This window comes from Mastigoproctus giganteus, chromosome 12, assembly GCF_048544385.1.
Source record: "Mastigoproctus giganteus isolate SK-2022 chromosome 12, ASM4854438v1, whole genome shotgun sequence".
In the NCBI taxonomy this organism is placed as follows: domain Eukaryota; kingdom Metazoa; phylum Arthropoda; class Arachnida; order Uropygi; family Thelyphonidae; genus Mastigoproctus; species Mastigoproctus giganteus.
The window spans coordinates 179,349,668-179,377,172 of record NC_143586.1 but is presented as its reverse complement, the minus strand read 5'-3'; the positions used below and the strand labels follow the sequence as shown (position 1 = coordinate 179,377,172).

General features: G+C 37.4%; 1 protein-coding gene across 1 annotated transcript in view; it reads left to right on the top strand.

The window, feature by feature from the left end:
- Window positions 1-27,505, top strand: part of TER94 (Transitional endoplasmic reticulum ATPase TER94) — a 351,159-nt gene that overhangs the window by 234,842 nt on the left and 88,812 nt on the right. The gene's annotated exons all lie outside the window — the stretch shown is intronic.

The following is a 27,505-nucleotide window of genomic DNA, read 5'->3' as shown; positions in this document are numbered from 1 at the left end:
AAAACTATTTTGAATTGTTCACACAACCCTCTAGTTAGCATGTCTGTACCAGAAAGCAACAATGTGGAAAGAAATGCTTAGCAAGTTTATATATTACTACCCAAGTTGCAATCTTGATATGCCTAAATAAGTCTGAGAATGTCTGTACTGTTTGTAAAAATGCTCTACATGATAGCTAAAAATGATTTAGATTTTTAGAATTAGCACCAAAAGTACACTCTGAAACACCTTGAATTTCAGAAATATCAAAATCCATTCAGATCGGTGTATTTTATGATTACAGAGCATTACATTACATCAACCCCTTCTGTAATACATATTTATTTCAAGTACATTCCAAATAATCTTTCCTGTTGTAATTTTTTCTGTTTATTGTTGCTGGCTTAAGTTGCAATTTTTCTTTTCTTTTTTTATTTTATGGCCTTTACTTGGTCATATTGAGCAATCAATTAATATGATGATCTGAGCTCCATGTTATTCTCTTTTATTAAACTATCGGAGATCCTCATTTGAGCTTGTCACTTTAATCTTACCAATTGCTAATGCAGGTATCCCGTGCATTAAGTGATTAATTGGTTTAAAGAAATCACTACATAAAGTGAAATCGCATAAAGTGAATTGACTTTTACATGGGAAAAATAGCGATATGTTCCAAAATAAGAAATACTATCTAAAATTTAGGGAAAAGAGGATTTTTTTTTTCTTCAATTAGTACATTGATTTAATTGGATGAAGAATCAACTGATACTGGCCCCTGGTTGGTGGAATTGATGAGCAACATTTTTGCTCTCCTGTAGAGGTCATTGTGAGAAGCATAGAGTCCTAAATTTCTCTAGAAACTTTAGTGCTTCTCTCTCTGTTAGGATCATTCTCATTAATAATAACCAATGGCATTACTAAAGTGTTTAAAAAATTGAGCTGCTTACTTTGTTGAAAGATGTTTAATAGGTTGAACAACAAAGGGTCATCTTCATTTACTTTTTCAAATTTTAAAAGCAAGTAATCTGCATTGGCCTCATATCTACACCTTAAAATCCAACTCTTCTTGCAGTGGCAGTGATGTCACGTGTTGATTTGAAAAGTTCAACTTGAGGGTGAAAGTCAAGAGACTTTGACATAAGGTGCCTTCAATTCATGATGGAGTTCATTGGAAAAGTAGGATTTCAGTGATAAACCATGAAGGGTTTTATTTTATGATCTTCAGATAAGACCAAATCTTTTTCCAAAACTCCCAGCATGCAAGTCTGTGAAACTTTTGCCCACACATCTCCATTATCATCATTCACTTCCCTGCTGTTATAGTTCTTCCAAAAAGCTTCCACAAAAGTTGACCTTCTCCATTGATATCCTTAATCAGAAACATGATATCAATAATGCTTTGATGATTGAAGGGGGGTGGGGGTCCAGGTGCATTATGGAGGAGGAGAATACTTTGAAAGGCACATTTTTCCTCTAACATTAAGCCTTCAATTCATGATGGTGGAGTTCATTGGAAAGGTAGGATTTCAATGATAAACCATAAAGGGTTTTATTTTATGATCTTCAGATACATTCCCTCCTAACAGCAATGTAAATCACTCTTTCTCTTGTACCGAAAAAAATGTTCTGCTTGGCATGCACTTTTTTTTTTTTTTTTTTTTTTTTATGACAGCCCCAAGCACAAGAAGTATTGGAACTTATAGTACTTAGTACTGTGCATGGGTTGAAGGTTAATGGGATGAAAACTTATACTTGTTGACATCAGACTTGAATTTCAGTAGCTTTTAATTTTCAGAAAATGTGTATGAAGGGAGGTTGTTCCAAAAAAACGGAAGATGAAAGGAAGTTGGTTCTGTGGGTTTCAAGTTGGACATAAAAGGAAGTATCTATGAAAAAACTTGCAGCAGTGTCTGAGACAGAGAGAGAGAGAGAGAGAGACTTTGTTAAAGATGGGTCATTAATTATCCTAGCTGCCCTCTTTTGAACAGAATCTAGAAGCCTGAGAGAGAGAGAGAGAGAGAGGGGGGGGGGTGTCTTGGAGGCATTGCCCCAGATATGGGAACAATATTCCATGGTAGGATGTATTTGTTATTTGCACAGAGTGAACAGATGTTTGGAAGAAAAGTAACACCAAGAACAAAAGAAAAAAAACCCAGTTTTTGATGTAGAGGAAGCAATATTTGTGATATGCTTATCTCAAGAGAGATTCGAGCTTAAGGTAATCCCTAATGGATATATGTGATCTTGTCTAGAAATCTGAGTGTCATTGAAGATAAACATAGTGGCAGAAGAAACCTTTTTTTTTTTTTTTTTTTTTTTTTTTAGATATAAGACAGGACTGAGTTTTAGAAGGATTGAAATCAACTAAGTTATTTTGCCCCACTGGAAAATTACATACCAATTTATGCCATTGTCCTGGAGACTGGAATTTAAGGAACTGGCAGTGGATGTTCAAGGGGTTGAAGCTGTTTGAGCAGGGCAATGTTTCTCAAACAGGATGGTGGAATGCAACATGCTAATCATCAGCAAAACCATGGATAAGATTTCAGCAATGAAAGAAAATCGTTAATATACAAGAGGAAAAGAGTGTAAGAAAGAATTGAACCTAGGAGAATACCTGCATTAGTGAATGGCTTCTTAGAAGGCAGAGAGCGAAGAGTGAGAAAACTGGATACCCAATTACAAAAAACAGTTGACAAACAGTTAGAAGCTTATTTAGAAGACCTTTATGCCAAATCCGATCAAATGCTTTTGAAATATCAAGAGAAACTGCTTGAGTTTCACCAAACTTTGAAGTTGTCCATAGATTTGTAATATAAGCCAGTATATCACCAGTGGATCAACACTGATGGAACCCAAATTAGTGATCATTGATCAGATGGAAGGTTTCTAGATAGTTTAGGAGTTGGTTGTTAATAGATTTCACCATTACTTTGGAAAGAATTGAAGTAAGGGTGATATTGGATGGGAGAGATTTGTCACCCCCTTCCCTTTTTTTTTCTTTTTTTTAGGAACTGGTGGGATATGAGCAAATTTCCAGCAGAATAAGTGTCTGTATAAAAGGGTGACACAGAACAGGAGCACAGGTTTTGAGTACAAGTGAAGAAATACCACCAGGACCTGGCACTTCCTTTTCATCAAGGCTGTTCAAAATTCTTCTGATTTCCTTCTGACAGAAGACCACAAGAGGTCTTATGCTCTTCTGTCAAATTGTAATGCCAAACAATGCGATGTTGAGAATGGCCATGAGAGAAACTCCATTGGAGAAGAGATCATCGCCAAGTTTTATCTGAGGTGCCTAGAGCTCCACTTACCTCATCTGTGTACTTAGATGGATTGTTTAAAGATCAAGCTTATTGACTATGAGGTTTAGCATTGTCTGGTATTCTGGTAGGTAAATAATAAATTTTTGCGAGGTCATTAGTAATTGCAAAAGCATTGGCTTCTCTGCCAGTTGGGTCCATGTAACTAGAAAATGGATGCCAGATAGTGTTGTGAACTAACCATGAAAAATTACCTCAACGTTATGAAAGTTAGACTGGAGAAAGTCAAGTTTCAAAAAGAGGAAGTCAGAGTTAGGAAAATGATAGAGGCAGCAGATGAATTTGATGGAAGTACAAAGATTTTAAGCCAGAGAAGGTCAAAAAGAGGAGATTCCAAATTACTAAATCTCTGAAAGAAAATATCAGAGCTGACTATTGTGCACAAGTACCATCTTTGAAGTGAAGGGATCATACGTATTATTAGGACAACTGAATCAACTGATAATTGAGTTTCTGTTAGAAAAAAGGATGTGGGGTTTGGCAGACTGTAAATAGAAATGAATGTCATTGGGATTGGAACTGAGACCATGTATATTTGTGTAATGAATGAGGAAGTGTTTGGGGAGGTTCAGATCTTTTCATAGATAAGTTTCATCTGTTAATTTGACTATTCACAGTGTATCCAGTGATAAGAAAGTGTGGGGCGGATATGTTTCTATCAAGAAATTAAATTTTTAGATATGGTGTATACCTAGTAAAAATATACCCAGCTCCTTGACAATTTTGGAATTATTGAAGATTAAACATGGGGTAATGTGCTGAGTCCTCTCATGGGATGATTGAAGTCTATTTATAACTGCTAGGATGCATGCCCTAGTGGAACAGGGCTAAGCCTCTTTCATTCAAACAGAAATTATCTCTTACCACAAATTCTCATTCATCCTTCGACTTTCACCGGGTGATATTAGCTGATCATGTGACCAAGTTCGGTCTCATCTTGTCCACTGATGCTATGCCCATTTTTTAGTACACTACGCATTGTGACATGCTGACTGAAATCTCCATGTCATCTATGTAACTTAAAGCCAACCCTCTAACAATAATAGAATCGTCTTGTGGGCTTATCCCTCTTCTTGTTAGCTCGTCTTCTGCTCATGTTAAACCACTCCTGTATAAACAGTATTATACCGCACATACCTTCATAGTAGTGGGTCTTAAACAGGCCATGTCGTGCTGTCAAACATGTCAGCATGCTTAGTGTTGTGCCCATTCCATTGTTTATATCGTGATCCTTCCCTGATAGAGATACTTCATCTGTCGTCTCTTAACAGTGTGCCCATCCCAATAAGCATTAAATTAGCATTAGCAGAGGCATGATGCAAGAAAGAAAGCTTATACAGCATCAGCTAAAAAAAAAAAAAACTTCCCATTTCACCCTTCCATTTGCTCCCAAAGTTTGCACACCTTCCCCCTTGAACTTATTTAAGCTGTCAACTTCTACAACCACAGATGGAGTTTGTTCCAGCAATCAACTACCCGCTGGCTAAAGGCAAACTATGTTTAATAATTTTTGCTAGAATATTTATTATTGTAATAAAAGTTTGATTTAAATCATGAATTCAAGTAATTACTTGTATTTTCCTTACTTTATTGCACCTAACTGTCATTGATTTATTGCACAGCAATTTGTAGTTTTAGGCGACCGTTCAAGAGCTGCATCATGATGATTCCATATTCTTATTGGAAACTGGGTATCTCTACCTGCTACACCCTCAGTGTATGTGGAAAAGAAGTACACAAGCACCTCATTATAGCTTCGTCTGGAAATGTGGCGGGAAAACTCATCAAAGACACTCCTCACATCATGAACTGGGACAAAGGTTATTGCAACGAGACTTCAGCTTGAGTTTTATATTTATATCAGTTTACAATTCAGTCTTCAAGCCAACATTGCTGAGTTTCCTGATGAGACTCAGATCCGGATGGAAATAGCACCCTGTGTGTGGAAAGGCAATCCTCACTGCATTCATGCAAGCCTTCTCAAAATCCACTAAAACCTTTTGAGGCACCAGATTTGGAACCAACAGCTTCATGATTTCAAACATTCTGTTATAAGTATCCAAGTTCTTTTTCTGTAACAAAATGTAAATACATGGCAGATATGAGCTTACCCACCTTGGCATGCCACATATACAGTTGGTAAAACGTGTTTGGAACTTTATCAAAGGTGCCATCTCCATAGATTGTATCTTTATTCAATTCAGCCAAGAGTTCTTTATCACCTAAAACCAGAATTCTATCTGGACCATTCTCACCTGAATCATGAAGTACCAGTTGATGGTACTTCTCAGAAATGTCAAAATTTATTGTTGTTGGATTAGGCAAATGACCGTCATTTCTGTGATTGAGAAGATTTCTTGCAAGGGATGATTGTTTGGGCATATGAGCTAGTACATCGTTACTCAACTCTGACAGCACATTACCCATCACATTGCAAGGAGTAGAACTAAATACTCATGTGTATTGCCTCATTTTGCTTCTGGTTTTTGAGGATAGGAATCGTGACAATATTCAGTTGGTTGCAGAGGCAGACTGGGTCAAAAATTCTTACCTGAGAAAACTTGTAGCGGCCTCGTGCTAGTTTTTATGGCCAAAATCACACCGGCCTCCATCAGTCTCCGGCCCACCAGGATTTCCCTGGTAAGTCTTATGGCCAGTCCACCCCTGGTTGGTTGGTTGGTTGGTTGGTTGTTGTACAATGTTGCCATCTTCATAATTGGATGACACTTTCTATAGCGACTCTGCCTGCATCTCCAAGTCAGCACTCCATTTATAGTGTGAAAAAGACCGATATTCAAAACCCAAGTAAGTCAAAACTTGGTTGCCCTTCTGACTGCTTGAAAGCTCCATTGTTGGCACTATCAAAAAAAAAGAATTAATAAAACTATAATATTCAATATAATAATTTAGATTTAAAAGAAAAAAACATATATAGAAATTAATCCAGAAATATCATCATCAGAATTCTACCTAACAATAAGCTATGCGATTGTAAGCACCCATACAGGTTACGAAATTACTGCATATAAGAAACTAAAATGATTATATTAAAAGAAGATTATGTTTTTAATCACATAAGTAAAAATATAGAATATTTCAGTGTCTTAACAAGTACAATACAGCATATTAAAATAGAACATGAGGTATGGGACAACCTATTTTAAACGGGATGTCTGGCAACCCTAAAAGTAAAGTGCAGCCATTATCAACCCACTGCAGGGTGGAAGCCTCCTCAACAATTCATACTGAGGGAAATGGACCATAATCTGCCACGCTGGTCCAGTGCGGGTTGGCAGATCGACCGTATTCAGCAGTCAGGGGCTTGAACCCTGGCAACCCTATTGTTAACATAAATATGCGACAAAGGTATTCAAATTGTTTAGAAATTCTCTACAAAAATTATGTATTATATTAAGAAAGTTAATAATAATACAGTGATATCTATCTTAAACGAACCCTGAAATTGATGGAAAACTGTATTGCCCGGAAGAATACCATGGTCCGGGTCTAAGGTATTGTTAATCATTCGAATTAAACTACTTGGCTGTAAGATGTAAGGTGTGAGCATGTAGTCACACGTAATAAAAAGGAAAGGTACTCAGCGAAACGTCATAGCTAACCGCCTGGTCAAGAAACAGAATAGCTCATTTAGTAAAAACGTATTGCTAAATATGTTTTTTGGCAACTAAGCTGCTATCATCAGTAGATGGGCAAGACTGAGTGGATGGGGTTATGTTTGACAAATAGATCAGAGTCCTGCACAGAAACTCAGCTCAACTCGACTCAAATGTTCTCGCAGCCCAACTCGCTCGCCACCACTGTTGGCCTAGTGACCTCGTCTGAACTCAGCGGTTTTCCACTTATGGCCATGCCAACTCACTCGGCAGCTACACGGCGGTGTAAAAAATTAGTCATGCATTGAATATGCATAGACTAATGCTTGCATGGGTTACCACATGCCGTACGGACTCCACTTCAATGGGGCATATGGCCGGCCTGTCCCAGCTCAATGTAGGAGTGGGTGGACTGATTGAGCTGACGTGAGCCAGCACAGCAAACGCTGACTTTACAGAACTTTTCGTTTATAAACATATTCTTCATTCATGTCACTGAGAATACTGCATGTTTGAACTTTACATCATAGCATACACATAACGCTTTATTAAGAGTATATTGCTTGATATTGTGAATGTGAGCATTTTTCTATGTGGACATTTATCCCTGTGAGCAATTTTCAGTGTGGGTATTTTTCATATGATCATTTATGACAGTGGGGTTTTTTCTTTGAGGAATTTTCATGTGGGCTTTTGTCTTGGAACCCATAACTCCAGCTGGCTTCTGTTTTCTAGTCACATGGGTTCAGCTGGTCGAGATGCTTAGACTTTTGCAATTTCTAATGACCTTGCACAGATTGTTCATTTACCTAACAAAATACCAGACAGTCTTAACCATGAAGCCAACACACTTGGTCATTTTCTCACAAGCGACCCTTCTAAGTACACAGTCGAGGTGAGAGGTCCTTTAGGCACAACTTGGTGACAGTCTCTTCTTCAAAGGAACCTTTCTCCTGTGGCCATTGTCAACCTTGTGTTTGGCAATACAAGCAAAATGGGATGATCTGCACTATTTATTTTCTTCTTTTCCTTGGTCAGATTACTGTTTCAAATCTTCTGATGCTACTGTTTCCTTAAATCTTGTCAGTAAAATTATTCTTGTATGGATGAAATCCTTTACAATCCTGTCCTTTATGTAAACTTGGTTTTCTAATAAATGTGCTAAGACTGTTCACAAGAAGAATGGTGCATATTGTAATTGGCTTGTATCCAAATCTCCAGGTTTATTTTCTCCCTACAACAAGCCCTCAACAGTTGTAAAGCAGTTATCAATTTGAATATCAGATTTTGAATAGGTATAAAGTAGAAAACTTGCTTCTTGTCCAAATGGTAGTCGAGCATTCTGGTCTCTTGCCAAAGCTAATTGGCTGCAACTTTTATCTATTTTTATTCCTACCTCTGTCAAAACTAGTTGATTCTATTGCCACTTCAGCCAAAGATAAGACTGATCTGCTAACATCCTATTTTTATTCCAACTCGTGTATTGATGATCTTGGAAAACCATCTCCTGCCATTGCCAGTACACTCCATTCGATGCCTCTTGTGGCCTTCCGCCAAAAAGGATATCAGAAGATTTTGAACAATCTTAATGCTAAGAAAGCTCCAGGTCCTGATGGTATTTCTCCACTTGTTCTCAAAACCTGTTCTTTGTCTCCCTTTTTATCCTTTCTTATTCCAAAGATATATTCCCTTCTGTTTGAAAATTTGCTCATATCCAACCAGTTCCTAAAAAGGGTGACAAATCCCATTCAATTATCTTCCCATTGCACTTATTTTTACTTTTTTCTAAAGTAATGGAGAAATCAATTAACCACAACTCTTATAATCTATCTAGAAACCTTCCATCTGGTCAATGATTACTTGTATGGATTCTGTCAGTGTCAATTGGACTGGCGATATCCTAGCTTATGTTACCTGTCTAAGGACAAATTCAATGGAAAAGTTTGGTGAAACTCGTGACATTTCAAAGGCTTTTGATCATGTTTGGCATAAAGGTCTTATTAATAAGCTTCCAACTGTTTGTCAACTGTTTTTTGTAATTGTGTAGCCAGTTTTCTCACTGGCCGCTCACTATAGGTGATGGTAGCTGGCTCTCTGTCTACCAAGACCATCCACTAACGCAGGTATTCCCCTAGTTTCACTTCTTTCTCCCACTCTTTTCCCCTTGTATATTAATGGTCTTCTTCCATTGACTGGAAATCCTATCCATAGTTTTGCTGAAGATAGCACATTGCATTCCACCTTCCAGTTTGAGAGACCCTGTCCCGCACATACTGCTTCAACTTCTTGAATATCCACTACTGATTTCCTTGTAATTCTCCAGTGGGACAAAGATAGCTTAGTTGATTTCAGTCCTTCTAAAACTCAATCCTGTCTTATATCTCTAGAAGAATTCTGCTCCTATGCCTACCTTTGATGACACTGATTTCTAATCTCTCTTGGTATAAGCACATTACAAATATTGCTTCCTCTACATCTAAAAAACTGGGTTTTCTCTTTTGCTGTTAGCTTTACTTTTTTTCCAAACAGCTATTCACTCTGTACAAATTGCAAATTCACCCTGCCATGGAGTATTGTTCCCACATCTGTGGCAGTGCCTCCAAAACCTCTCTCAGGCTTCTAGATTCTCTTCAGAAGAGGGTAGTGATATTAATTAATGATTCATCTCTAACAGTGTCTTCACTCCTGTCTCTGTTTCTGTTGCATGTGTTTTCTATAGATACTTCCATGGGCACTGTTCCCATAATTCCTGCTCTCTCTCTCTCTCTCTCTTCCAAAGCATTCTGTATGCATGCTGCAGCCAGTCGGCATCAGTTTACTGTCCAACTTCAAACTCCCAGAACCAACTTTTATTCCTCATTTATTCATTCAGCTTCTCTTTTCTGAACAACCTTTCTTTGAAAATGACTATCTACAGAAGTTCAAGTCAACACGTATCATCTTCTCAGTCTCTACCCATGCACAGTACTAAGTACTGTAAGGTTCTAATACCTCTCGTATTTGGGGTTTCATAAACTTCTGTATGTTTATTGGTCAACCCACTTAGCTCACCTGTATGTGCTCACCAGTAATGAACACCAAATGTGCAATGATGTGAATCCCAGTTTACTGTATTTTATTTGTTCATAGATTGTCCAGTATACTCTAAATAACAACAAACAGCATTTCTCTCATTCTGACACTTACGATGAAAAACCTTATTTTAAATTAAATTAAATTGAAGAAAACGTCACATTAGGATCTTATAATCCTAAATGCTGTCTTGCACTGCACTGCACTGCAGTTTTACAATAATTATTAACAATTTATTGTAATTTCGAAATACAAACAAAACTGTAGTAAAAATGGCCCTTGCAGAAGCTGACACTGATATTAGTCAAGATATCTCTTCAATCTTTCAAGCAATCATATAGAAAACACCTCTGGCAGCTGTATTCTATATGACTGGTCAGTTTTAGAAATAGTTGCAACAGCATTACTTATTGATAACGAAAGACTAAAGACTGCATTTATGAAGTGAGGTCCAGAGCAAACCTCTTAAATAAGGTCATGGACACTTTCTATATAGTAACATTAGAGGCTGGATATCTTCCTTCTGACAAAATGGTTAAAGATTCTAGTATAGTATGCTCATATTCTGATGCAGCTTGTGGAAACTCAGCCCCATCTGCCTCTACTCAACAAATAGTACAGGATGTGAGCACTTCTTAACTCCATTGGGAAAACAAGCAAAATGTGGTAATTATTCATGCCAGAGAAGACAGTGAACGAAAAACAGGCAATGACACAGTTGCAAACACCTTAAAAACTGAGTCCAGAAATGTAAAGGTTAAATCACTGACTGTGTCTTGTGTATAATAAGGGACTGGTGCTTGAGACAGTGAATAAATCTTACTTGGAAAATTTTACTATCTCAAGTGCTATTTCCTCAGCTGGTATTGTTTGTGATGTTCCCAAAACTGTCTAATCCATCAATCCTGGTATGTGATATTCCTAAAGAGTTTACTAAAGAGGAAAATACAGATGATTTGTACAATAAAAATTTAAGGATTTTGTAATCGCATTGGATGAAGTGAAAATGGAAATTTATTTCGGGTTCAGTACTAAAAGTAGATCTACATGTTTTTTTTAATAAGCCTTTTTCCACACATTCATAAATGTATTGCATCATTGGATAGATTATTCCTTGTTTGAAATTCTCACTGTCCCTTTGCTATTGTAACAAGATGTTTTCTCTGCTTAGGTTACAGACATAATTCATGGTTCTGCCCACAGAACTCTCCATGTCATGGGCACTGTGCTCAAAGTGGCTGTGTTTAAGCACTGCCCTAACAAGATTGAATCTCCCTGCTGTAAACAACAGAGAAAATAATATCGCCATTTCATCAGATGTGCACTGCTCTGAGTATCTAAAGGTACTTCAACATAGCCCACTGCTCTACTGAAAACTTCTCAATCCAGTCCTGAATTTCTGAAAATATTACAAACTGATGCACATAAATATGAAATCAGATACATGCCTTATAAACAATCCATAGATGTAGTTTTAATCAAAGAACCTTACTATGTTAAAGGAAAGGTTATTGGTTTTCTTCTTTGAAAAGAGTCGTTCAAGCAAATCATGATTGTCCTTGATCTGCTGTTGTAATTGTTATTTATTGTTATTTTTATTAATTTATTAGCTATTACTATCATTTCTGGTTTGTGCACTCAATTCATAACTTCTATTTATGTTAGTGTCACCTTCAGTTCTTCATTTATTTTTGGTTTACTGTGCTTCATATGTAGATTTAGATACTATTCTAAATTCCTTAGATCAAGCCATAATACATTTAACTTCATAAAACTTTATCATTTGTGGAGGACTTTAATGGTAAATCTCAGTTCCTTTATCAATCCTCATGGTCAGCCTTTAGATGAAGTTACCTCACATATCATAGATTGATCTTTACCTTGCACTTTTGCAAATTCATTAGGAACTTTAAATATTGATGTTTCTCTAGCATCTTTGAATATGGTTTGTTTCTGAAATATAGATTGTGATTGGATTACTTTCAATCACAGTATGGATATATGGATTGGATTACTTTCAATCACAGTTCTCAAATTTTCAAATAAGAATGTTCGTTTGGAAAAATTATCTCTTTCCTTACCAGGTTCTGATGTTTGATACCACAGATCTTCCAACCTTAGTTCCTGTATTACAAAATGTAATCATTCTGGCTGCTTCTAAAGCTACTAAAAATAAAGTCAAAAGAAATAAATGTCATTATTCCCTAGTGTAACCACAACTTAACTAATCTACATAAATCTGTAAACAAGGTTTGCAAACTGTATCAGCATCATTGTGGCTCCTGGCCTTCAGCTGATGTTGATAAACTACACTGACAATATGTAGCACTTGAAAAACAATATGCAAAAGCCATTTTCCAGGGAAACTTGGAAATACTTTGTTATCGAGTGGCAACTAAGATCCCCAGAGAAATGTTTATAACTTAATCGCTGGAAAGTTAAATACACAGTCTACCTTTTACACAATACTGATTGATAATTTGGAAATATTGAATTGGACAGATACCGTTCTTTTTCATTAAGATGATCCTGTTAGCAACTTACCTTGTCACATACTTATAACAATTAAATGCAGAGTATTTCAATGATACAGCCTCACTGCCATTTTCAACTGTTGAAGTTGACTCCGCATTAGTAAAAGTAAGCATTAGCTCTAAATTTCAGTCAATCCTTCCCCATCTCTTCCATGATGTACTATGACTGATGACATGATGAACATCATGGCGAGATCCAATTTTCCTTGATTTTCGAGGGTACAGCTCTAAAACGGTGTACGCAGGCCGGCTGCTAGTTAGTACACCGGACTGAACCTATTGGTAACTCTTTAGAAGGCTTTCGGATTAGCTAGTGTATAACCTTGCTTCCTCTACTCTGCCAGATAACGACTGGAGGGAGCCTGAGTAGTGTGTATGTGGGTGGGGGGGAGGATTGTCAAGACCAAGTTATGTCAAGGATCTGGGTCTTACCATGTGTACGACATATCCAAAAATGGCAATACTTCATACAGCATGTTACCCCCTCCCACTTTTTCTTACTATTGAATACATCATGCATTGTCAAACTAATAGAGAAAGCTTATCTGTGAAAAGATCTAAACCTCCCAAACACTTATTTCATTTCACAAATATACGTGGTCTCAATTCTAATCTCAACGATGGCCATTTGCACTTGCAGACTGCCAAACCCCATGTACTTTTTCTGAGAGAACCTCAGTTATCGGTTGATTCAAGTACTACTACTCATCTCAGTTGCCCAAATTATTTGCTATATGATTCCTTTCACCTCAAAGGTGGTACTTGTGCATATGTCCGTTCCAATAATCACTGTCAGAGACTTAGTAATTTGGAATCTCCTCTTTTCGATCTTCTCTGGCTTAAAATCTCTCTACCTCATTGTGTCAAATTCATCTGTTGTCTCTACCGTTCTCCCAACTCCACTAATCACTTGGAGCCCTTTGACTTTCTCCAGTCCAACTTTCATAAGAGTGAGGTAATTTTCCTTGGTGATTTTAATGTTCACAACTCCATCTGGTTTCCATTTTCTAGTAACACTGTCCCAACTGTTCGAGATGCTGAGGCTTTTCCAATTACTAATGACCTTGCACAGATTGTTCATTTACCTACAAGAATACCGGACAATCCTAATCATACAGCCAACGCGCTTGATCTTTTTGTAACAAACAACCCTTCTAAGTACATCGTAAAAGTGAGTGGTCCTTTAGGCACCTCAGATCACAACTTCATGATTGTCTCTTCTCCAATAGAGCCTTTATCTCATAGCTATTCCAAACCTCGTATTGTTTGGCATTGCAAGAATGCAAAATAGGATGACCTGTGAGTTTTCTTTTCCTTTGTCGGATTACTGTTTAAAAACTTCTGATGTCAACATTTGCTCAGATCGTGTCAGTGAAATTATTCTTGTAGGAATGAAATCCTTTATTCCACACTCCACTTTAAAATCTCATCCTTTATCTAAACCTTGGTTTTCCAAGTGGTTATGAAAGCCAAGGGCTTTCATAGCCACCTTTCTAGACTGGTTAGAAAACTTCACCTTCATATGTATCATAACTCCTAAGTCTCTATTTTCGTCTGTTGTTTTTAATTCACACCCCACAAAGTGTAAAAATTATTTTTGAGTTACTGTTCCCCAAGTGTAAGAATTTACAAACTGCTGCATTAAAACATAGCTTCCACTTTTCTGTCTATCCTTGGCACTGATCATTAACAACTCTTCTAATCCGCTGTTACACTATTCAACAAAACGAACAGAAAACATGGTGTAACCACCATATCAAATTTTGTTCCACTTCACCGCAAGCTGCACAAAATTTGATATGGTGGTGGAGAATAACAATGAAATGAGGAGACCGAGAAAATTAGGACAGGTATAAGGGAGTTTATTGGCGTTATATAAGAATCACCAAAAAGGTCACATCACAGACGTCTATATAAGATGCTCGAAATTTTAGTCAAGTGACATCAGTACGGTGTATCATCCCTTCCAACAGCTAAATTGGCCTGACAGTGGTGAACATGCTTAATGTAAGCATGTCTGCATGATTCTGCGACAGCAAATCACTCTTTTCCACCAGCACGGGCCTTAGCTCACCAAGTGACTGAGGAGTTTGCTCAGTCCATGTCCAATGAATGTCAGCATTCATTGGACATGGTACCACTGCACAGTTGCTGTATCCTTATCAAAAACATGAAGAGGGATGCAGCCATTGATCATTATTCAGCTCCACGTGAGAACACTACTTCCACCATAAGTGTCTTTCTCTGATGTTGGGGGGATGATACTGCATTCTTCATTGTCTTCAGATGAAATGTTCAATGTTTGTAAGCTGACACGGGACTCATCAGAGAACAGAACTGTACCCCATTTATCCTTGCTCCGAGTCGCACGTTCATAGCACCTGTGTTGTTTGGTGTTAATGGGATTCAAACCATTGGCTTTCTTGCAGAGAGCCACTTGAATTGAGCCTTCTGAACTAACAGCCTGGTTGGGAATGTTTTCATCTGTGCCTATAGTAACCTCAAGAGGCAGTTAATGGAGGAATATCATGTGGCTTTATCTTGCTGTTAGAGCCAGGTAGTGGTCTGTTCTGACCAGCTCTTCTTGTAATGGTTCCTCCCCCCTCCTGAAGCTGCTTTCATACTGTTAAGATAACACTATGTGATGTATTAAGCCAACATGCCACCTGCAACTGCCTGGCTTCAAGTCGTCCAACAGCCCACCATCTCAACGAATCATCTAAACCAGTGGTTCTCAACCTTTTTTTTTTTGCTCATGGCCCACTTCTGAGTTTCATTCACCTCTGTGGCCCTACCCCTCTTATTGTTTAATTATAATTAATCTTAATATTTATAATAAATATGTACTTTTATCAACTGTACTTATTATTATTTGTTTATTAACTTCAATCTTTATTTATAATAGAATTTTTACTCATATAATATTTTGTTTATTTACAATATATAATTATGCTCCTAACAAAAATATTACAATAATATTATTGTCCCTTAGTTTAATGAGATCCTTGCGACTGTTGAGAACAAGCAAATATTTGTATATCTGGTTGCAGTGTTGTTAGAGATAATCGAAGATCATCTCTCTTCACAATATCGAGCTTTTGATAGCAGATGAAGAACTCCACTAAAACCACAGTTCAACAAGATATGAAGTGGTCAAGCTGTGGTAAATTATTTGCTTTTACTGCTCAAAAACGACAAATATTGTTTTTGAGCAGTGAAACCTACCCATTCAGGGATAGTCGTCTCTAGCTGGTCGCTGAACTGAAATTGCATATCATTATACAAATGCTCAATATATACAAAAAGTTCATAATCTTGTAATTATATGTTAAGAGTGGCCAGCGAAGGAAATTGCATTAACTCGTGATGTCCAATATTACTCCAAAATAGTTTGAGTTTTCCGAGGAAAGCAATAATGGCTTCTTTGCAAGATATAAGATTTCAGTTTTTAGCTTGCAATTGTTTGTTCAACATGTTCAGCTTTTCAAATATATCTGATAGATAAAATATGTTACACTTAGCAGCAACGATCTGTTCTCCAAGCTGCTTATCACTTAGAAATGATACGATACTCTCCAAAGTCCAACAAAATGACAAAGACAATTACCTTTTGATAGCCATTGGACTTCTGTATGGATTAATAAGCATTCAAATTCTTCCTCATTTTCTTCACAGATGATTCGCAGATAAAAACAGATGATTTTGAAGTACATTTTGATTTGATGTGGTTTATGGCTTTTATTACAATAGCAAGGGCGTCATGCAAATATCCTCCCAATTTTTTTGCAACCAAATGTTGACGGCAGACCATGCAGTGTATGCAAAAAACTTCAGGCACGTCATTTTTTTAAATGATCAATGAATCCTCTGTATCTACCTACCATCGAAGCAGCACCATCAGTTGCACAAGCTATATTTTGTAGTGGAATATTATTTTCCTTGAAATAACTCTTAACTTCACCTATTGTCTCACCTTTGGTGTCTGTCTTGAGCATTTGGGCTAAAAGCATTTCCTCATTAAGCTGATCATCATTCAGAAACCTAAAATATGTCATCAGAAAGGCTCCGTTATCACTAGAGTGGATTCATCAATTTGCTAGGCAAACTTCTTAACTTGAAGTTGTACAACTAATTGTTTTTCCACATCTGCCATTTCATCAATACGCCTTGATACTGATGAGTTGCTCAAAGGGATGGTCTGAGTAATATCATGTACACTGGTTCATACAGTTGAAATTACAACAGACACTGCAAACAATCAATGATTCCCCAATATTATGGGGCTTGCCAGCTGTTGCAATTAGCTTGGAAATCTCAGAGGATGCAAGTAAACCTTTATCAACTTTGGATGCTCTTTCATTAAACATTTGTTTTACTGTCGGCCTTGGAAATTGTCATGCAGCTTTTTTTTAAGTAATCGAGTGATTTATCCTTCCTGTCCTTGTGGGTTGTCTCCAAGTGCATCTGCAGCTTATATAGCTGCATGCTTTCATTTGAAAGTGTAGTCATACAAATTAGACACAGTGGCATCGTTTTGTCCTGTGGTGATGGAATAAAACCATGTGCAAGATATTCAATAGAATATTGTTGACATTTTTTCTTCGTCTTAGTAGCCATGGGTAACCTGATATTAAAAGAAATATGAAATAATTCAAATAAAAAATACTTTGGTAAAATTATAACACTCTCATTGTAATACATAAACTGAATCAATTATTTAAAAAGTAGTATACGTCAATAGTGAAAAGGATCGAAACATACTAACATTACAAATTTTCATTTCAGTATACTGTTCAAATTAATATACTAGTAATTAGTACACTATCCAAGACAAAGAGGGCTGCCAATGGATGTGCACTGGATTTTATTTTCAGTTTTCTAAAAAATCATTTGTGGACAGCATTTACTTTTATAGTTCATTTAAAATAATTTATTATTCGATTAAAATTTTAAATTTGGTCCTATTTACTATTTGGTAAACTTAGGTTAGGGTTACCAGATCTAAAATTCAAAACATAGCACAAAATAGGAGAAACCTGAGAGACTTTTTCGGTTGGCGCCTCTGTAGTCAGGTAGGCAGGAGCAGCAGTGTGTAGCATGCGCTTTTTGATTAGACCGGGGTTTGAGCCTGTGACCACCAAATATGGAGGGTGTGGAAAGGTCAGGGAATGGCCATTGCATATCCCTGGAGCAATATGGACTTAGTTGCTGATGCTCCTGAAAGCCCAAATAATAACAACTCTTTCAGTTTTAGAAACGAGGACGAAACAAAGACATTTATAAAATTATATTTACTATTACAAAATTATAATACATAAACTGTTCAACAGAATTATCTCATCACCTTACAAAATAAAGTTCAAATTGAATATATTTTGTACTCGAACGTAAAATGGTATTTTCTGGGTTAATCACACGAAATAAACTTATAACTTAAAATATTTTACAATTTATTTTCAGAACAATAATAAAATTTAAAAAATTTAAAAAAAAAATTATAATTTTCACCCCTAGCCCTATTGAAAATGCCTACAAAATTCACATCTATAACAACATATTAATGTAAACTTCTTGGAGCAGAGAAGTTTTTTCTGATTTATTTTCTGCTTTATTAGTTTAAATTGACATATTAACTTATTTTCTAGAGTAGCTTTATATTCCTATTTACGGTACTTAGGTTTAAAGTAACTTAGATAGAGATTTTGTAGGTATTACTTAGTATCGGAAAGGGTATCAAATCCACGTGTTTACCGTTCGTAAATGCCGCCATTGTTACGCGAAAATTAATCAGTAAAATCTGTTAATCTTGTCGAACTTCATTGGCAATTAAATTGTACTTTTAACTATACATATAACCACTTAGGTTACGTAACATAAATAATTAGTAAAAATAATTAATACATAACTTGATACGGAAGTTATATAAAGGGATTTCGTAGATAACACTCGTTACTGAAACATAAATATAGCGTTATAACTGTGTTGGGATACAAGTTTAGGATTTAATTTTGTACAGAAATTGAAATTTTATTGAAAGTAAATCGAAATCATGACTCAAACCAGAGCAGCAAAGCAAAAGGCTCAAGCTAATGGGAATGCTGGCTCAGGGGAGAACTGAGGGGGCAGTTGTCCTCTGAATCACAGCCTTTTAAGATGCACTATTTGCTTGATGTTTGCGAAACAGTCAGGTATGGGACATGATACTGCCATGGGGGATGTCTTTGTATGTGCGCGATGCAAGGAGTGTAAGGAAATCAGGCGACAACTCAGCGTTGTTATGGGCCTATATGAGAGCTCGAAGGACAGGGTGGATGCCCTCGAAGGATTACAAGTCAGGGGCCCATCAAGCTCTCAGCTGCCCACACCAATGCCAGAGCTTGCACTTGGTCATCGTGCAACCCCCCAAGGCAGAATGCTAGTTGTACACGTTGGCACTAATGATATTAAGAGTAGGAGACCGGCGGAATTACTTAACAAGTACAGGTCACTGATGAAAAAAAGCCGTGAATTAGATTTGAATTTGAAAGTGTCTGCAATTCTGCCCAGACAGGATAGGAGGGAGTATATGATGAGAGCCCTGTCGATCAATTCGGCCCTGGAAAGATTGTGCAGGGCTCAAGGGGTAGAATTTTTTTTCAGCCTGGACTGTACTTGTTAACAGGAGAGACTGCTTCTACAGGGATGGGATACACTTAAATAGAAAGGGTGCAAGAATGTTTGCTGATGCTATCGAGGCAGTGTTAGGTGGGTCGGAAAACTGTTAGATTGGGGGGATACAAGGACTAATAGATAAACAGTAGCCAATGGCAGAGGAGAAAGTGATTCTTGCACTGCTTCTATTGGAATGAGCAGCAGCCTGGAAAATAAGATGCAGGATATTTCAGAGACTGCTGGGAATCATGGGGATACAAGTGAACACATAGGTTGTGCTAGGGTGGCTAAGAGGAAGAGCAGGTGCATGTATACTTGCGTGTACACCAATGCTAGGAGTTTAGTAAATAAATTTGAGGTATTGCTCAAAACATCAAAGGCAGATATTGTTGGGATTTCAGAGACGTGGTGTCACACAGATATAAGGAATGCAGAACTGGAATTTGGGGAGTACAGTGTCTACAGAAATGATAGGAAGGGAGGAGGGGTTATGCTATTAGTTAAGAAACACACAAAATCCAAGGAAGTGAAGCCAGTCGACATCGCTGGACAGTGCAGTGTCGAGTCAGTTTGGTGTGACATAAGCATTGGGAGATCAAAATTGAGAGTAGGAGTGTGCTATAGGCCTAATGACTCTGATGAGTATAATAAGAAACTGTACAGAGAAATAGAGTGGGCCAGTAAATGAGAAAGTCTTGTAATGGGGATTTTAATTTCCCAGATATTGACTGGAATTTGGGGGCTGGTCACTCACACACTAGCAAGGCTTTTGTGGATTTATTGGATGATTGTTTTCTAAATCGGCATGTTTGGGAGGCAACTAGAGGGAGCAATACTCTGGATTTGATTATCAGTAGTGATTCTTCATGCATTAAGAATCTGCAGATAAATGAACCACTAGGTGGCAGTGATCACAGTGTTCTGAAGTGGGAGTTACTCAAAGAGGTAACTACCGTTAGGGGTAAAGGGAAGGGGTATTGCTTTCGTAAAGGCGACTACGATGGACTGAGACAGTATTTAAATTCTATACAGTGGGACCAACTGATGATGTTACCAACAGCAAATTCAAAATGGGAAGCATTCAAAGAACTTATCTTGGCAGCTACTAGGCTTTACATACCAGCTAAGAAATATTGTTCAAGGTTTAGGCCTAAATGGATGTCAGATGAACTAATGAGGCATATGGCAGAGAAGAAAAGTGCATGGGATACATACAAATTAACACTTGACACAGAGCCGACCGGGCTAGCCGGATGGGTAAAGTGCCTGCCTGGCAACCCAAAGGTCGCGGGTTCGATTCCCGCCTCGGGCTTGGATCAAAGTACTGCAAAAACTTTGGGAGGTGCATTATGGCCACAGAAGCCTATGTGCCAACAACTACAAAAAAAAAAAAAAAAAAACGTTGCACAAGCCTATGATAGATACAAGTTGATCTGTAACCAAGTTACAAAGGAGGTTAGGCAGGCCAAGGCAGATTACGAGAGATCCTTGGCAAGGGATGCGAAGAAAAACAGCAAAGAGTTCTTTAGTTATGTAAAGTCTAGAAGGAAGGGGATGACTCAGATTGGTCCACTTGATATCGATGGGTCAACTGTTGATGACCCTGCTCAGGTAGCTAACAAACTAAATGAATATTTTGCATCGACATTCACACATGAGTTATTCAGCGAGGGGAATGCTAGAGGTGTATTCAACTCTAGCAGTAAGCTAGAGAATCTTGTAATAACTGAGAGTAAAGTGGAGGAGAAATTGTTGAAGATAAACACAAGAAATGCACCTGGGGTGGATGGGATCTATCCAGTTATATTAAAAGAGGAAGCAAACCCTTAGCCATAATTATGAGAGCTTCCTTGGACTCAGGGGAGGTACCCATGGACTGGAGATGTGCAAATGTGACCCCAGTTCACAAGGGAGGATCAAAGGCTGACACAAGTAATTATAGACCTGTGAGTTTAACTTCTGTTCCCGGAAAATTAATGGAGGCACTGGTTAAAGAAGCACTGCAGGATCATCTAGACAAGACTTCAGTTATAGCTCGGACACAGCATGGTTTTGTTAAGGGGAAGTCTTGCCTGACCAATTTGATTGGATACTATGATGCAGTCACATGGATACTATGATACTAGTCATGGATACATGGATACTAGTCACATTGGATACTATGATACTGTTGCACATGGAAGACTGCTGCACAAATTGGAGCAGTGTGGCATTGGAGGCAAATTGCTGCCATGGATAAAGGGGTGGTTGAGGGGGAGAAGACAGAGAGTGGTAATCAATGGACACTGCTCATCGTGGACTAATGTTATTAGTGGAGTCCCTCAGGGTTCAGTATTGGGTCCTTTATTGTTTTCTGTATTTATAAATGATATTGATGATGGTATATCAAGCTTAATGTCCAAGTTTGCAGACGATACGAAGGTTGGCAGGGTTGTCAAGGACACTACTGGCACTATGCTGCTGAAACAGGATCTGGAAAGGTTGAGCAGATGGGCTGAGAGGTGGCAAATGAAGTTTAACATTGACAAATGTAAAGTACTACATATGGGAAACAGCAACTCCTAGAGCAACGTATCAACTCTGTGGTACTACACTGGCAGTGGTAGGGAATGAAAGGGACCTGGGGGTGGTTGTGCAGGCAGATATGAAGTTCTCTGAGCAGTGCAGACGGGCTGCAAGAGTAGCTCATGGTGTATTGTCAGTGATATACAGTGAAATTTCTCCTAACGGACATCTCTCTACAACGTACATTTTCAAATTCCCCAACCCACCCCCATTGGTTTTAATGTGTTTGCAGCTTCTGTCTAGCGGACATTCTCTGTAACGGATGCGGACAGGCAATCTGCACTGTTTTGTTTAGATTAGCACTTAATTTGATCTCCCCATAACGGCCAGCGGGCGAGCTCACGGCCCTTTTTCTAGGAACATTTCTTCCACATATTGCCTCAGTCGTGTGTTTATTTTCTATTTCCGATTCTCTGAATTTTATCAAGGTTTACGTCGCGGTTCTAAATCCTTTTTCAAAATTTTAAGTCATGTGTAAAACTTCTGATGAATTCGGTGTGTGCAGGGGGGCAAGAATATGGTCGGTCTTTCGTCTTTTCAGTTTCAGTTTTGTTCAGTGTCATGTGAAGTGCACAATGTCTTCTCGTAAACATTTAACTTTAAAAGATAAAGTCGAACTCATTAATGCGTATGATCAGCAAAAAAATAGTGTTCGCAATCTCGCTGCAAAATTCAAAATCGGAAAGACGCAGGTAAGCGACATCCTAAAGAAAAAAAATGAACTACTCAAACAATTTTGGCAACACGGAAATGATCAGGTTCAAAAATCATTCCCGAAAACTGTTGGACTTCAAATTTGTCGCGCTCATGTTAAAAAAATTCCCATTAATGGGCCTATTATTAGTGAAAAGGCTTTATGGGTTGCGAAATCTATGGGAGCAAATTGAGTTCAAAGCTTCTGTGGGATGGCTAGACAAGTTCAAAACTTGGCATAAAATTTCTTGGAAAACCGTAAGTGGTGAAGGTGGATCTGTTGATACTGGGGTAACAGAGTGGACTGTCAAAAAGATTTATGTCATGATTTTGAAGCTATGGATATTTACAACTGTGATGAAACGGTTGTTTTCTTAAAGCTCTTCCTGAAAAATCAATGAGTCTAAAAAACGAAAAGTGCCAGGGCGGAAAAATTTCTAAGAAACGCTTGACTGTACTATTGTGTACAAATATGCTGGGAGACTTTGAACAACCTCTTTATAGGAAACCCACAAAATCCTCGTTGTTTCAAGGGCATAAAGTTGAATCTTTTGGATGTTGACTGGAAGTCTAATAAAAAAAGCGTGGAAGACACGAGATATGAGCGAATGGATAAGTCATTTTAACCAAAACATGATTCGTCAAAACAGAAAAATTATTCTTTTGATGGATAATGCTGCATCTCACCCGCACATTGAATTGTCCAACATTCAGATCATTTTTTTTTTTTTTTTCCACCAAACATCTGCAGAGTGTCAGGCCTTGGATCAAGAGATAATAAAAAATTTTAAACTTCACTACAGAAAACGTGTTTTAAGACATATCTTTGCAAACATGAACGATGTAACATGTGCGAGTGACCTTGCAAAGAAAATCAGCATCCTAGATGCGATTCAGTGGATTTCCTCTTCAGTAAACGCAATTAGAAAACAAACTGTCGTGAACTGTTTTGTAAAGTCTGGCTTCTCAAACGCAAAAATTGAAGTTGTGAACAGGAATGTGGAGCACCAAGAAGAACAAGAACTTCATCTATTGATAATGTACGATACTTCCGCTACAAGTGACCCTGGCTACAAAGATATAGACTCAAACCTCACTACAGAAGATGGTGCTCTAGATATCAACGACATTATCATCGATATTTTTCAAGAAGTTCCTCATGAGGATGAAGAAATGGAAGGAGATCATTCTGTCGAAGAACATTAATGACGAACCACGGATGAAAATAGAAGAAGCACTCATACAAATCAATCGTTTAAAAATGTTTTTCACCGCTGAAGAAGATACTGAAGGACTCGATGGTTTCTTCACTCCAAACAAATGTTGAAAACAAAATTATCAGCCGGAAGAAGGTGCAGAAGAAATTAAGTGATTACTGTATGCATTTTTCTTAAGATAAAGTCATATGCATAGCACAATTGTATGTATATTATTTACAAAAATATTGTGCAAAATCTGTATATAATTTAATTTAATTTTACATTAAACGTTTAACGATTTTTCTTTATCTCTTGTATATGTAGTTGTATATTATTTACAAAAATATTGTTCAAAATCTGTATATATTTTAATTTAATTTTACATTAAATGTTTAACGATTTTTCATTCTTTCTTTTTTTTTTCCTCCCTCAGACTTCTTGTACATCTTCAGTCTGAAATCCTTACTCTGCATAACTGATTTAGATTTTCCTCTAATTTTTTGGGATCGTGCCTTATGACCACAATGTCATCTGCAAATCGTAAATGGTTTAGGTACTCTCCATTCACATTGAGCGACCAGTTTAATCTTCTGAAAGCTTCCTCAAGGGCAGCAGTAAACAACTTCGGAGTTATTGTTTCTCCTTGTCGAACTCCTTTCTCAATTTTAAATTTACTACTGTCTTTACTACTGTCATACACATTAGTGTATGAGGTGTCTATGCCTTGTCTTTCCATTGGCCGAAACATTGCCTTATGTTGTGTGGAGTTAAATGCCTTTTCATAATCTACAAATGCCGGGCATAATGGTGTTTTATATTCATTTGTTTTTCCCTATTAGCTGTGATATTACATAAAGGTGTTCCATAGTTGAGAACCTTCTCCTAAAGCCAACTTGTTCTTTCAGTTGATTCTGATCAAGTACCCTTTCTATCTGTTAGTGATGACCTTTGTGAACAACTTGAAAGGATACTTAATCTTAGCTTTGTCTACAGAAACATCAAGGGTGTCCATGAAATCAGTGAATTGAAACTCCAGTTTAGAAAAAACTAAACACTGACATAATTGTGCTAATGGAAATGTGAAATTACCCAGAATTATGGGATAAAGAGTTTCATTATGGAACATATGACATATTTAGGAAGGATCAGGAGAGAGAGGTGGGGTCATGCTTATCAAAAGCAGCCTGAGGGAAAAATATTTCGCAGATACAGTAATGTATGCCAGCATAGAATCTTTATGGTGTGAAGTACTTAGTGGCTGTTGTTGTTGTTTTTGTTATTTAGGAGCATTAGCAGCTAAGGCCATATTGCTCCGGGATATGCGGTGGTCATTCCCTGACCTTTCCGCATCCTCCATATTTGGTGGTGACGGCCTCGAACCCCAGTCTAATCAAGAAGCGTTTGCTACGCACTACTGCTGCTCCTTCCCACCTGGCTATGGAGCACACTTAGAAGCAAAGGTATAGGAAGAGTGGGAGTTATCTACAGACCAGACGATTGTGAAGAGTGTTTCTAGATGTAGATGAAGTGGATGAACAAGTTTGAGGGAAAGTCGTCCATAAGGAACAATTTTTATATAAGCTAGATTGGCGGTTGCGAACCCCTTTCAAAGTAATATTTTTTTTTAGCAAACCACTAAGCCTATATTCTCTAAAATCGTATAATATTTCTGAATTTTTATTATAAAATATTTCCAGTACTAGGTTTTTAAAATTGACATAGCGTAATAATAAAAATTATTATTAAATATTATTTATGCTTTGTAAAGCAGTTATCAATCAGTCCAAACTAGATTTCGAACAGGCTAAGAGTAGAAAATTTGCTTCTTATCCAGTGGTAGCCGACCATTCTGGTCTCTTGCAAAAGCTATTGGCTTCAATTTTTGCCCATCACTGTTCACACTTCTGTCAAAACCAGATGGTTCTGTTGCTACATCAGCCAAAGATAAAACTGACCTGCTAGCATCTCATTTTTCTTCCAACTCGTATTGATGATCTTGGTAAATCACCCCAAACCATTCCCAGTACACTCCATTCAATGCCTCCTGTGGTCTTCCGTCAAAAGGATGTTAGAAGGATTTTGATGAATCTTGATGCTAAGAAAGCTCCAAGTCCTGATGGTATTTCTCCACTTGTTCTCAAAACCTGTGCCCCTAAATCTAGTCCTGTTTTGTGTCATATTTTTTCACTTTCTATTCCAAAGGTGTTTTTCCTTCTAGGAAATTTGCTCATATCCAGCCAGTTCCTAAAAAGGGTTACAAATCCCTTCCATCAAATTATCGTCCCATTGCGATTACTTCTACTCTTTCCAAAGTAATGGAGAAATCAATTAACTGCCAACTCTTAAATTATCTGGAAATATTTCATCTGATCAATGGTTGCCAGTATGTATTCCGTCAGTGTCGTTCCACTGGTGATATTCTGGCTTATGTTACCCAACTATGAACAAATTCAGTAGAAAAGTTTAGTGAAACTCAAGCCATTGCTGTTGTCATTTCAGAGGCTTTTGATCGTGTTTGGCATAATGGTCTTCTAAATAAGATTCCATCCTATGGTTTGCTGTTCTTTGTAATTGGTTATCCAGTTTTCTCTCTGATCACTCACTGAGGGTGATGGTAGATGGTTCTCTGTCTTCTAGTGCCAAGATTCAGTTCTTTCTTCCACTCATTTCCTCTTATATATTAATGACCTCCTTGCATTGACTGGAAATCCTATCCATTGTTTTGTTGACGATAGCACATTGCATTCCACCTTCCAGTTTGAGAAAATTTGCTCTGCTTAAATGCTGATCTCCAGGTAATTCTCTAGTGGGGAAAAGATAATTTAATTTCAATCCTTCTAAAACTCCGAACTGTCTTATATCTCGCAAAAAAGGATTCTTCTGCTCCTGTGTTTATCTTCAGTGACACTCAGATTTCTAGGCAAGAACTTGGGGATTACCCTAACTTCTAATCTCTCTCTCTCTCTCTCGGCATAAAGCACATTACAAATATAGCTTCCTCTACATCTAAAAAACTGGGTTTACCCTTTTGCTCTGTACAAATCGCAAATTCGGTCTACCATGGAATATTGTTCTCACATCTGGGGCGGTACCCCCAAAACCTCTATCTTCTAGATTCCATTCTCTGTGTGTCATAGACCTTTCTATAATTCCAGCTCTCTCTTTCAAAGCAGTCCAATCACATGCCGCAACTAGTCAACATACTTTTACTGTTCAAGTTCACAGAACCAACTTTTTTTCTTCCTCATTAATTCATTCAATTTCCATTTTCTGGAACTATCTTCCGTCATACGTATTTCCTGAAAATTACAATCAACAGAAGTTCAAGTCTATTGTCAACAAGTATCTTCTTTCACTTTTCAGCCTTCAATCCATTCCCAGTACTAAGTACTATAGGTTCTAAAAAAAAAAAAGTATCTGTACATAACAATGGGCCTTGAAAATTAAAAAAAATAATAATATGGAAAACATATTTATTTAACATGATATACTGTAAGATAGAAAACTAATTATAAGGAATTGTGGGAGGTGTGGTTTCCTTTCTTTGGCAATTCTTTACTTTTCATTTAATTTTATTTTACTTTATTGTTTATTATTAGTTAAATTTTGCAGTTTACAATAATATACCTATGCAAATATAATCATGCGCCATTATAGAATATTTAGTGTGAACCCCCAGAGGTTTGCGAACCAGTGGTTGAAAACTGTTGAGCTGGATGATTATTCAGATTTCTACCAGAATATAAGAGAAAATACTAGGAGCTAGAATATTCTAGACCCCTGATCATTATTCCAAAATCAGATGACATCATAGGACTCATAGTACAGGAACCTTTGGCAGTGATTATGCAGTCATTAGTTGGATGATGTTGCAA